Raw genomic sequence first — 14,244 nt, 5'->3', positions numbered from 1 at the left:
CAATCAAATTGTTTGTGACCCCAGCGATGTCAAAGTGAGACACTTCATAAGATAGGATTAAATTAGAGACTGTTCGAAGATATTAACAACACCGAGAATCTTCGAGGACAACGTCGATAAATCCCTTTAAACCTAGTTAGAATATCATTTCATTTGAGACGTGTCCGCATTGAATCCCACACGTTCTTCTTAATTGATTGGGGCAGGTTATGCAGGAGATTCAAGAGGATTATGTCTAATTAATGTAACCTAAGATATCTACTATCTATGATGAGGAGTCCAAAAGTACGACGTCACTTTGCAGAATCTTAATGGAATAACGGTTGAATTGGATTACTGGACATTTTTTTCATTTAACAAATGAAACATCCAATTTTTCCCATCTAATTCTTGTGTACTTTCCAAAGATAGTGTTGCATTGATCCCTATTGCTACTAGTACTAAGAATAATTTAAGTGTCGATATATTAATTTTAGAGATGCATTAAAACAATGATATATGTACAGCGACTCACAAATTATCCAAGTACATTCAGAATATTAATTAATTTTAGGGACTACTGTGATGTATACCTTCTTTTAGTCACATTTTCAACTGTTATCTAGTTATTGCGAAAATCCCCATATGGAAATCGCTGACTGTTTTTCACAGAAATAGAGTTAGTTCGTACATCAATTGTCTTTTAAAGTACATTTTTATGAATCTTATAGTATCTATACTCTCTTGACTAGTATAATAAATCTTTGCAATTCCATCATTAATTGAATAGTGGTTTTCTAATCAGAATTGACTAACATTAAGAAGTTAAATCGTTTTAGCGCTTCTAGATAATTTAGAATGTTTTCTTTGCTATTACAGTCCTTACTCACTGTAGTCTCGCGTCTCGCCACCAGAAAACTAATATTGAAAGACAATGACGTTAATTTTATGAAGGAAAGTAAGAATAAAGACAGCGATGAACTTAGAGAGAGTAAACACTGTACCTAGATTTTTATTTTCGTCATATGTAAATATACTTTCTTTAATATTCTCTAATATGCACTTACTTTAATATGTATTCGATGGAAGAACTGAAGCATTTGGAATCTTTGTTGAAATCTTCGAGCACCCTGCAAAAAAAGGAATTAAATGTAAATTAAAGAACATAGTCCATAAAAAATAAAATTATTATAAAGAAAATAGTTTTAATAATATATACTGTCTAAACCTGATTGATTATATCGATTTTATTACGAATTGTTCTTTTTTTTTGCAAGCCTTATAAGTACCACTTATTTTATGTTACAAATTTGTCCATAAAGTTTTTCCCCTTTGCTAAAACATCATTTTCATATAAGCTTTTGGATTACATTATTTCTTTGAAACAAAGTTAATCAAAGAATATTCTGCATTTCACAAAAGAATGTGAAAAAGCAAGGTTTTTGGAATTTTTGTACGCATATAAATTGCGATAACAATCATGATTTGTTATAATCCCTCTACAAAGCTCCTCCTACGTAAATGCCAGTGTATACAGGATTGCCTTCCTCCAAGGCACAATATTTTAATACTATTGTCCCTTTTGATAGCTCTAAAAGCAACGACATTATTTTTTATTACATTATTATGCTCCCCTTTCGAGCAAGGGGGGTAACGTTAATTATTCATACATGATGTGACATTGTTTTTTAATCTCCATCTGTTTAATGCTTTCATAGTACAATTGAAGAGAGGCTAAATGTAAATAAAAAGTATGAAATAAAGTGAGACTTCATTTCAAGAAAATCAATTCTGAAAACAGGTCTGTCATGTCATTCCATCGTTTATCGGTCCTTTTTGTTATTATTTAATAGTAATTTAAATTCCAATTTGAAAGTTATTTATAACCTTGTATTAAAGAAGATTTTCACAAGAATATATGAAATTTTTTGAAAAATTGAAAGCTGAAAAATTGTGTAAGATTTTACAAATTAAAAGTCATGAGATTATGGGAGTAGAAATGAAACTACATATTTTCAGAGATTTGTGAGTCCATAGTGAGATAACACTAAACTAATTGTTACAAGTATATCCCACTTCTATGCACACGTTATGTACTCTTATTTCTAACACATTTAAAGCATAATTATTTTAGCTTAAGCTTAAGGATCTCAATTATTTGTTTTCTCCTTAAATATCTATCTAAAGTAACACAATTTCTTGAGTATAAAATCTTTCTCAAATTGTTTGAGCATAATACCTCAAGTAATTTATTACTTCAAATATTGAATAAACATACAATTTTAAGTATAGATTATAGAGCACTCAAATATATTAAATACCTACTTCTTACTTTTTATTAGATTATCCTAATATTGTTTTCTGTTTCATATTACGACTGAAGAGTATGAAGCCAGGACTCTACAATTATGTAAAGTGAAAGGTAATAGAACTCTAAGAAGATAATATTGAACATACCACTAGTTAAATAAAATTGAAATATTTAAATTCTTTAATATGCAGTACAGAATTATAAGAAACATCATTTCTGGCATCTCTTAATACTTTAAATAATTTCTACTCAACTTCATCAAATATCTTCATTAATATACCACAAACGGAATCATTTTGCTCTATATTTGACCTGGGACACATATTTATCCTTCAAGAATAATAATAACAATATTTGAAAACTTATTCTACATTTATAAATTATTCGAAATATTTTAAAACTTCACCCTTTTCGTTTCTCGAACACGACCTACTTCAAAAGATCTTACTCCCTGAAATTACACAAGTCAAAGCATCCAGCCGCGTTCGCCAATGCCGTGAGGTCAATTCACAAGCAATCGATATTCAAGGCGATTCAGGGCAGACAGCGATTGTTTCGTCCACGAATTGATTTTCCGCGTAAACTGTTTCCCGCTGAATCGTTTGATGATTCTACTAGCAGCCGTACCGTTGTTAGACAAATACGGTTCTCAAAAGCACAAAGTCTTACAAAACAAACAAGCTATTGTTAGAGGGAAAGTGAGAATTCCTATTGGATAGGTACATATTTCGTTTCGAAATGAATGGCTGACTGGAGAAAACTTTTCTATTATTTGAGATAAGTAACACGAGATTTGAAATATTTGAAGAATTTTTAACAGTCAGTTTATCTGTTCCAAGTTTATATTGTAATTAAAGAAAATTGTTCAAGGTTAGTCTGAAGTGTGTAGCACTCATTCAGTTATAAGTAGAAGAATCTATAGGTAAAAGATATTACCTAATATAATAAATAAATAACTTTTATGCAGGAGCATTACAAAATATGAAAATACAAATAAGAATGGCAAACATAATATTAAAATACATAATTCTCTCTTGCGGCAACTTCAAGGTACTGTCAGAAGCAATTGTATTTTTTACTGCATCAAAGAAAGAATGCTTATAAATCTTAGGCCATAAAGCAGTGCAAACGTTTTTCTTAGTAAGGCCAGGAATATTATTTATTTAAATATTATTGTCTTAAATATTTACTACTATTAGAACTACTAATGCAATAAAAACAATTGTATAGTAGACTTACTTATAGTAAACTTATTAAATATTAAGAATTTAAAATTTAACACATGTGATGAACGGAAAAGTCACATCATTTGTATTATTAAAATCAAAATTTACTTTTAAACATGATAGTGATAATTTTTTCAGTTTCTTTGAATACTAATATCTGATATCTGAGCTTTGAATATGAAATTTCCTGATTATAACTCTGTATATAAAAATTTGGTAATGAAAAATTGGTACCCTTTCAATAATCAGTGAATCTTCCTGATGAATAATAATAGCTCGAGTACCCATGCTATCGGTGGTATTATTACCACTGCATAGTATGTCTGGGTTAAAGATGCACGCTCCATTGACAGGTTTCTAAACTTAGACTGGTTATACGTTATTTATTGTCAACGTTCGTAGCAATGCCTCGTGAGTAGTCATGTAGCTTGTTGGGTGCATTTCAATCTATAAACTGTGAAAATCTCTGAAGAATATCGGAGGGAATATTGCCTTGGTTTGTAGAACATGCTATAGAACCTTCTTTTCAAGGTAAAGTAGGATTTACGTCGAAACACCAACGACTGATAGCGAAAAGTAATAGTACGAGTGACAATAAGAACAACAATAGTAAAAGTGCTGTAATATTACAAGAAAATTGTTGATCAAGACATTTTTTTAAATAAATTATTACTACCAACGTGCAAATTATATTTAGAAATAAAATTATATATATTCGAATAATTATATTATATTAATTTCTTTTTACTGACACTGTAAAATGAAATAATTTAAAATGAATCTGTGAAATATCAGGATAGAATACTCCAACAGTGTAAAACATTCTTCATATCGTAAAACTAAATGTATTTAAATTCAGTTAATAGAAGTAGGGTATTGTAGCTCAGCTACAATTTTAAATGTAAAAAACACGGAAGAATCAGATTAAATATAAACAATAATTGTTCCCTTCAAGGTTAACGTTATATACCTACTATTATAATTAATATCGAGACAATTTGAAACATGCAATAGGGTGACCTAAAGGTAACACTATACCTACATAAAACTTTTAAACTTATACTAGATTTGATTTAGTAGACATTTTCTTAAGAAGTATTTAACAATATAATCCCTCCTTCACATATGATACATTAGATTATAATAAGTCTGCTGGTTAGCCTAAAATAAGTTCGTTATAGATGTAATATTTGTTTAATAAAAGAAAAAGAATGTTAGAGCTTGTTGAAGAATTTTGAAAAAAATTGGTACCCCCTTCACTGCTCTGTTCAAAATTTCAGAATGTGAATTGCTACTATCCAAACTTGATTATAATCCTAAAACTTTATTTTTTATTTATCAGTCGCAAAATATTGTCAGCAAATGACAATTTGTTTGCTTCTTTGATTAATACTCTGAAACCTTTTATAATTTGTTGTATTAGATATGTAAGATTACACGAACCTTTCAAGATTATTAGTGATCATGTTTTCTTCTTGTGAAGTAATCACTAGGTCACTCACGTAACTATATCAGACAATAAAGTTCGACAACTTTCAGCAAGCTCAGAACACCCATAGACCGACATTCTTCTAGCAAAGCACTCAATGAATTCGATATAGCATACTGTATTTTTTTAGTATTGTAACTGGGGCAATAATTTGGGTTAGCTTTAACAGAATTTCCTACAATGCATATATTGTAACAGTTGGATTAGTTTTCATAATAAGAAAGAAATAGGTCAAATTTGTACGGTCCTTTTTTTAATCTTATCAATATTCCTTGATACTTTAGGTTGATTCACAAGTCAGTTCTGCATACAACTGATAAGTTAATAATTCGAATGACACTTAACTCCATCTTTGTCGCCGCTACAAGCACCGATTAGTAGATCTGACTGACTTGGCCAAATAACATGAGTTCATGTAGTCCGACTCTACGATTGTGGCCGAGTAGACTTACTTACAAGCTACCAACTTACTAACTTGCCAGTCGTATACAGTACTGGACAGCCAAACTGACCTAAGTTTTTTATTATTTTTCGAAGCAACGTAATAAATATGATCAATCACTTTATAATATAGTGTTTGAAGTAATTTATTTTATTCAATCTTCTTCACTTATAACGTGAATGGAATAGATTCCTATTATGTTAATACAATAAAGAGAAAGCAATAATGTGGTACACAAAATTTAATTTTGATAAATATGGACTTATATTAGTTAGAAGAATAAGATAGACCTTCAATTGTTCTATTATGCGTTCTTTGACTGACTAAAAAACGTTTTTATGAATATAAATTTCACTGTTCCTCTCGCCTGCGCCATTGAGAAAGCACTGAGACTTTGACAAAATCCTCGCTTCTGAGTACACGTGCAGATCTCTAGCTTCATATTGCAGCAAAGAAACGTCCTGGAGGCTCCCTGCCGACATGCAATTATCACGACTGTACATGCAGGCATTTTCTCGAGAGCATGAAATGAAAGTACCTTCGAGTGATCAATAATCGCTGACTGGCCAGCGATAAACGAAAGAATTGCGTCGCAATTACACATCGCGTTGATTATTGTTCAACCGGGGGCGAAATAGCTCAGACCTCGACACTGAGCCGTCTCCTCTCAGCCCCTGTTCATTTCTCCTTTTCGTTCGCAATGAAATTCCCCAGACGAACGGTATTAAATTTTTCCCCTCTTAGGAGACACCTACTTCACCGACCAGACAACGACAATCAGCTGAAGGATTCTTGCTGCATCATGGACGATTGGCATTGCATTGGCAGTGCATTCAATCGATTGGCGTCCGTTGTTTCACATTTAAGAATGATATGTGACTGGTCGAAAGCAGAACCAGGCAGTTTTGCTATTGGAAGAAAAAGCTTCCTTAATGGCTCTCATTATGCTCGTCAATTTATATAATTTCATACACTATGTTATTAACGATACCACCTGCGTCATCTATAGGTACTTGATGTTTCGGATAGATACCGATACAAAACAGGCCATTCACTGGATAATGCGTGATATGAAATAATTTGCACTTAGCCGATTAATGCAAAATTTAGATAGTGCATTACAGTGCATTACAATTTATTACTTGTTTGGCAAGGAGAATTTAAAAAATTTTATAACGTGTGTGTCTAAGCAAAAATACCTAATTGTAAGTATCTACAGTAGAACTTTGACTACTTCAACTATGCTTAATTTTTTTTATTTAGAAAATAAAAATTATAGCTTCTGTAGTTACTCCAATTTCTATTATAGAAAAAATAATGATCTTATATTGTAAGAATACAAACGCATATCAGATAACGCTGACAACGAGGACAGTAGATTTCCATTCATTTTCTCTTAGTATGTACTTGGTTTCCAAAATTTATTATTAAATTTTAATTAGCCTCATGTTATGAAGAAAATAACCTTTCACTATATAATATTTAGTACATATTGCACCTGACTTATAATATAAGGATATTGTACATATTTTTTTCTACTTACTACCAGTTGTATAGTTGCATTCAAGATTGTTCAAATGAACAGTACATATATTAGAAATTTGAAGGTACACTGAATTCTATTAAAATATTATATAATAATTCGCGAATTTGTTCATATTTATTACATTCGTATAGTCAAATGTTAAAAATAGTTTATGGTTTCTATTACAATAAAAAATATATAATACTAAGTAGCATCCACAAATAATCAATTTTTAAGCACGTGACTAACACTAGGGGTCACTGTGAATTTTAGTATTCATACAAAAAAATTTTATTGACATTGTAACTATTGAACAGTATTTACTTAAATTAAGAACTCTTCAATATCTTACTTCTCCCATTTCCATTTATCAAATAAATAAACGTTAGGAATCCATTGACTAATACAGACATAACGTATAATCCAATAGTTCGTCAAGGGGCAAACCATTTCCATATCTTCCTTGCTTCAAATTTGCTGCTCGTTCTGACGATTAACATTCACGTGTATTAAACAGTTCTCGATATTCCTCGGGGTATACATTATCAATCAGGAAGTCTATCTGGAGTTCCAGTGACATCAAAGGGGGATGTTATATTAGACAAAACTGAATTAGAAACAGTTTCGGGGTATTAGCAACATTGGCTGTCTAGAAAGGAAGTAGTGGGTCCCGTTGGACGCAATCAGAATTTCATTCAGTTCAGGTCATATCAGCAAATTACATCCCGTCCTTCAATTGATTCTGATAGATCAAGCATGAGATAGAGGAACGTTGCGGTCACTTTCACGACAACGTTGTCCTGCAATACTGTGTCACTTTAAAATATCTTGAACAACTAATAACCATTTGAAATTATCGCTGAACATTAAATAGTTATTACTTTGTATTGAGAATTTCTCTTTCGTGTTAGTATAATTTTCAATTTTTATTAAATTTATGACGGTATCAATTGTTTAATTGTCGAATATGTATATTTATACAATTTCATTAGGTATTAACTATTAATCATTATTTATAAAATATATTATTAGCTTCTCTTTACATATATATAGAAGAAGAGAAGAAGATTTATTTTAGAAGATGTAGAAGATTTAGAGAAGAAGATATATATATATATATTTTCTTTTTAGCAACTGATTGAACTTATAACGCAGAAAAAATTAGTATTTCGACACAAGGAAATGTATTTTCAAATTATTTTCATTTTCAATTTTTTGTATACAAAATATGATATAATAATCTGATAGAACCAGAAACTGTAAAAGTAAATGTTGATTCTAGTACCTGGAAGAAGCTATACTTCTATTCCAATTGAAGTTAGAAAGTAATCTTCGAACATTGTTTACTAAGTCTACAAAGATGCAGAGTAAGATTATTGAAAATCTAATACCTTGATACTTCATGTTTTCTGCAAATTTACAAAAAACATTCAAATACTTTATTGTTACGTTGCAATCACTTTTTCATCCTTTCCTTAATGTTTTTTATCACATTATTTAATTGCTCAACGGTAATATTTAATTAACTTAATCCTTTGTTCAGTTCTCGTTTAATAGCATTTCAGTTGCGTATAGAGAACTCTAATAAAAAAATATATTTATCACTTATTTTATTTTTAGATAAAATATAGTTTTGCTTATACACAACATCAAGTAAAGAGTTAATTCATACCAAAAAAAAAAATCTTATTTTTATGAAACCTCACAGAAACAATGCAACAAAAATACACTGCAACAAAAAGACACTGCAACACTGCAATGTAGAGAGGAGTGGCCCAAATCGTAAATAGCGGATGAGCACGAGTCATTTCTTACACGTCGTCGACCGCGTGTTACGCCTGGATACTACAACGATTCTAAAGAGGAACATTGTTACTAGTTTGTAGTACTACATTATAGTTATTATAGTACATTATAGTCTTTGATGTTCCAGTACGTTAAGCGTTATGAATGAACTGAATCAGTTGAGCGAGACAACTCAAGCATATGGCTAATCTAACAAAGACCAAATAATTGTTCTCCATGCAATTATACTAAAAGGCGTCTTACTATTCTTGCATTTTGCGCCGACACAACATTTTGTTGATAATATTCTAAACTGAATTGTGATTGTATTAGATTATTATGTAAGGAAAATGTTAAATATCTCGCGAGGAAGACGCTCCAAGTTGTCGGTTCCAATTTAAATGTACTTTTACAGGATAACACGATGCAGATTGTTAATACTACTTGTAAAATACTAGATGCAGTTCTTAAACAATCCTTAATATATGACTTATGTGTTAGGGAAGGTTAGTGTTATAGTTTTAGAGATTCGTCTGTCTAGAAATTTGCGAAGCTAGTCAGTAACTTGTGTCATAAATTGAACTAATGTTCCCAATAAAATATGATAATAATAATAAAATGTTCTTAATAAAAATAACTTCAGTGAGAAACAGATTCATAATATTCTTCAGTATCACCAAGTCGCGGGCGTTGAGAGCTTCAACGGGGATCTCGTATCTAGTAATTAAGATTTTTTGATAGAGATTTTAAATGCACCAAACATTTTCAAAAAATTTGTTTGTCCCTTCTAATGAGCAGCGACACAGCATCGAAAAATGCAGGAATACTCAAGATGTCACATTAAATATCTCTCACCTTAACAAAAGTACTCTACATCACTGGTGACACATTACTATTTTAACTTCGTAGGTACATACAGGAGGAAAAATCAATTAACGACGATGACAGGTTCGTGACGTGCAAATAATCCACTCCTACCGTGCTTACACGCGATCCGTCCATCGGAAGGATGCATTTGCATGGGAACGAGAGGAAAAGCCAAGCTTCCGGCTTGATTTCAGAAGCACCGTGCCTGGTGACTATTCCAGCTTTTGAATATCTGCTGTGATACTATCGGTTTCGCAGCTACTTTTCGTTGTTAGTTTCAAGGGAAGCTAGACATTTCTCAATATTCTGTATATTCCACAGAATGTTCGTACTAATTACAATTACTTTTAAATCGGAGATTTTGCGTAACCTATAGACCAAATGTGCCTTGCATTGGTCCATTCTCACTGTTAGTTGGTAGCAATATTCAGAACTCGAAACTCGAACTCCAAAATTCATTTCCTTCCTTTTAACGATCTGACAGCTCATAATGAAGCTGATTATATTGTTAATAGTTGAGCATTAATTAATAGAATAAGGCACTAGAATCAGTACACCTTTAACAACAAAACAATTAATAAAGTTTGGACGTCTAGAGAATCTTTTAATGAAATTCAACAGATTTGAAACGTTTACAGACAGTTTTGCTCTTTACCGTGTCTATGCCAGATGTTCCTCAGTATTCTGTGTATGTAATAGGATATCTTCACCTTCATAATTTTTATTAATTTAACAAAATCCAGAATTCTATTATAACTTCAGCTTTTTACTAAATTTTGTAATTTTTGATGCTCAGTAGCTGGCGAACATCAGCTAAAACGGATGAAATGGAGGAAACTTTAGAGCTCCTGTAAAACGGTTACTGTTCCTTTGTCCAATAACTAAATTTGCAGAGTCACGAACAGACCATTGTAGATCTGACCCGCTTAATTTCTGTAGCGATTACCACTTCGTTTCGAAAATGGATCTATTGTCCGTAGAATCAGCAAAGGGAAAGTTGGAGACAATCGAGACGAATTAGAGGTGCTTTGGAATACTAGGATTTATCATTCTAACATCGTTTAGTAACAGAAGGCGTTTAATTTAACTTTGACTGACCGAACCATTTGTCTTAAGATTAAAGTAGTTTTTAAACGTGAAATTTCGCTTCCATATTAGCTTGGAGTAAAATTCGGTATATTATCCATTATTAAGCTTAATCCTTCTCGTACCTAACAAAGTGAAACTATTTTGATTGAATTCCCAGAGCTCAAGCACAGAATGCCAGAAATTCGAAACCGCAAATAGGAATAGATACATGAAAAGACATTTTGATATTATGCAATTATAAAAATTCTGAAATTTTAGACTACAAAACTGGTCAGTTTAGGAAATTCAGCATTTATAATTTTAAATATCGGAAGTCTGTAAATTTGGAAACTTAGAACATGCATCCCTCTTTTCTTCATGTAATATTTATATAATGGTGTGTAAGAAGACCTATTCGAATTAGAAATCAAAATTAGACTAACGTTCGAATATTAATAGCAATCAGTGTACATAACTACTTGTTGCTAGTATTACACTTCTTATTTATAGAATCTCTGTATTGTTTTTCGTATCATTTTTACACAATACTTTTCTGCTGTTTTGTTGCACTTCTAGTACATCCAAACTGTTGAACTTAGAACCCAACAACAGAATTACGAACATATACTAATTTCATATTAAACCGTTTTCACCGAAATTCGTTTAATCAAAGAGAATAAAGTATATGTTACATACAAATATTACGTATTTATCATAAGGAATGCATTTGTTACTGAGAAGCATTTTGTTCGAGTACCAGAACATTCCGATCGCAGGATGTTCTAATATTAAGATATTCAGATATGCAATGCTCTATTGTATTAGCTATTTTCAGCACGAGCAATTATTCATCGCTACGATTCGTTATCATTTCAAACAAACAACGATCAATTTCGAAAGAGGTTCAACGAAAGCGTCGACCACAAAATAGCTGGTTAATCCGAACTTTAAAGACCGCAGAAACGCTTCACGCTGAAGAGGCGCTAACATCGCCACAACTAACTGCTCGTCTCATTATGACTTGTGACTATTCGATTGGCTATTATTCACTTGAGAGGAATACCCAGTTTGTTCTATATATATGCACATAGTCTGTTGAATCTTGGTACCAGACTATGTGTCATTCTGCCAAACGTAATGGGAAGAGAGCAGAATTTTCTCTAATTATGGAATGGCTCTTGACGGATATGGTAATGTTCTGCAACAGATGATGGAAGATGAGAAACTTTTAAGTCTTGAATATACATGGTTTGCACCAAGGAAAAATGTACACTCACTACACACATTTTATTTTCAGTGATATTGATTATTGAAATATTAATCTTTTGCTAATTAAACGCGTTAGAATTTAGTACGTATAATTATATAAAATTAATTTAAACAAAATTATTGATATTCAAAGTTGCATGTGCATAATGTATGAATATTATTTCTAAGTACTATACGTTAGAAGAAATGTTGAAAAGTTAATGATTAAAATGATAGAGAACTTTGAAGAAATCAAATACCCTGGTTTAAAAAATAGAAAGTTTAATGAAAGCGAAGAAGTTGAACCATAAGTAAAAGTTAGAACGGTAGTCGAACGATAAATTGTTGGGGAGTCTATATTTTTAGATCTAGACCCTCTCAAATTTCAGAATTTCTGAATTCCTAAATTTTTTAATTCTTTTGTTGACAAACATTTTAAACTTTTATATTTCCAAAATGTAAATACTTCCAAATTATTTGGAAAAACTTTAGTAATATTTCAAATATCCTAGTTTTCAAAATGTCAATTTTCATTGACAGATTTATTTTTATTCTATTTATTTTTATTTTAAATTTCCCTCTTGTATTATACTATTCTACATACGGTAATATTTTATTTCAAATTTTGTCCGTCTTCCCTTCAAAAATTTGTTTCACAGTTTCTTTAATAAATTTTACAACTATTGCTTTAGAGTACGTTCTTAAACATAATAAATCAATGCCATTTCGTATCTCTTCTAGCTTCTGAACTCATCTAGACAATCCACTGTATTCTCAATACGTACCATTGTCTTGTTATCAATCAAATTGCAAAATCCCCAACTCAGGACAATGCGTTGTACAACACAAATCACTTTTCAATCAAGGCCGATCGTAGCCGACACGATACCGTTAATTGCTCGTCAGCCATTCTCCATGCTCGACTCATGGTGTTCAGATTAATTACCGGAATCAATTACGCGAGTACGCGTTCCTCGATCGTATACACCTTTTGTTAGCGGCTGTTGGCATTGTAGCATCTAATAAGAACAGCTGTTCTGAGAAATAACAGTTGCCTTTAGATCTAAACTATCCTTTGTCTCTGACTATTTCGAGAAAATCGTGTTGGGAAAGCAGAACCTGATAACCATGAGGACAGTTTTGAGTCAACTGGTCGCAATTGGATATCAGTTTTCTTTAAAAATCAATTCGTCACAGCCCTTGCACATTCACAACTTGCAAGTAGCAACAGGCTTAAGAAGAAATGTTCTTTACCTTAAAGTAATAGCATTAACAATTTCATTTATGCTTGAAATGAAAGTTTATATAATAGAACACAATGTATAGACATTTCAAATAAACGACGAATTTACTGCTCCCTACCTAATTACTGACATCCTAAACAATTTTACTTAAAATATCAAATTAATATTGCTAAGTTATATTTTAAATAATTAGCATACAACTGATACTGTGTGCAGAAAAAGCACCATGTAATTATTTTCATTAATCTTTATAATCTGATCAAAAATTTGAGGATGTTATTTGAAGAAAGTGAGGACGCTTCTTTTATGACAAGGAAGATAACAAAGTAATATAATTTTTTAGTTATAAAATAAACTTTTTTGAATAACTGTCGATTAAGTTCTTCTAATTAAAATGACAGTAATATCTTCTAAAGATACTGTTTTTAGATTAATAACATTACAGATAAAAATAGGAGTTTTGAGAGCCACAGAAAATTTTTTCTTGAGTTAAACATATTAAACAATCATTCCAATTTCCTCTTTTATACTCTTTTTCTATCTAATTCCCTTAAGAAAGGTTTTGTGGTGGATGCCATATATGTATACTGACTTACGTAAAGCATTTGATACGGTTGACTACTTCTGTTCTCCTCTCCAAGCTTTTCGCTCTAGGCTTTCATGGTCGGTTTCCTTGCTTGGCTTTTCAATTATTTATCAAATAGATTTCAAGCTGTAAGATTCAATAACCACCACTCTAAAAAGGTCGTTGTCCTGTCGGGTGTTCCTTAAGAATCTTACCTAGGTAAATTACCATTTACATTGTTTATTAAGGATATTTCTAACGTTTTTCTTTACTGTAAGTTGAGTGTAAGTTATCTTTATTTGCGGACAATCGAAAGTTTTACCGAGCTATTTCCAGTGTAGCTGATGCTTTTCATACCCAACATGATATGTATAGGCTCTCCACGTGGTACACAAGAAATAAACGTTCTTCTAATGTTACAAAATGTCATGTTGTCCACTGTAGTAGTAAAACTAATAGAGTCATCCATCTTTACTCGATGCTTAGTTCACCATT

The 14,244-nt window shown here is 31.4% G+C and overlaps 1 protein-coding gene across 3 annotated transcripts in view; it reads right to left on the bottom strand.

Moving 5' to 3' along the window:
• The window catches only part of LOC143188772 (octopamine receptor beta-2R), a 122,588-nt gene that overhangs the window by 65,292 nt on the left and 43,052 nt on the right, over positions 1-14,244 (bottom strand). For 2 of the 3 annotated variants that reach the window (XM_076393211.1, XM_076393209.1), the window contains exon 2: positions 1,047-1,109. The exons of the other annotated variant lie outside the window; for it this stretch is intronic. The gene's annotated coding sequence lies outside the window, so the exon portion shown is untranslated. The remainder of the gene's footprint in view (positions 1-1,046; positions 1,110-14,244) is intronic. 3 annotated transcript variants of the gene reach the window in all.

Source organism: Calliopsis andreniformis, chromosome 3 (genome assembly GCF_051401765.1).
Source record: "Calliopsis andreniformis isolate RMS-2024a chromosome 3, iyCalAndr_principal, whole genome shotgun sequence".
NCBI lineage: Eukaryota > Metazoa > Arthropoda > Insecta > Hymenoptera > Andrenidae > Calliopsis > Calliopsis andreniformis.
Note: the sequence above shows the minus strand (reverse complement) of the source record. Positions and strands in the feature narration are given on the sequence as shown.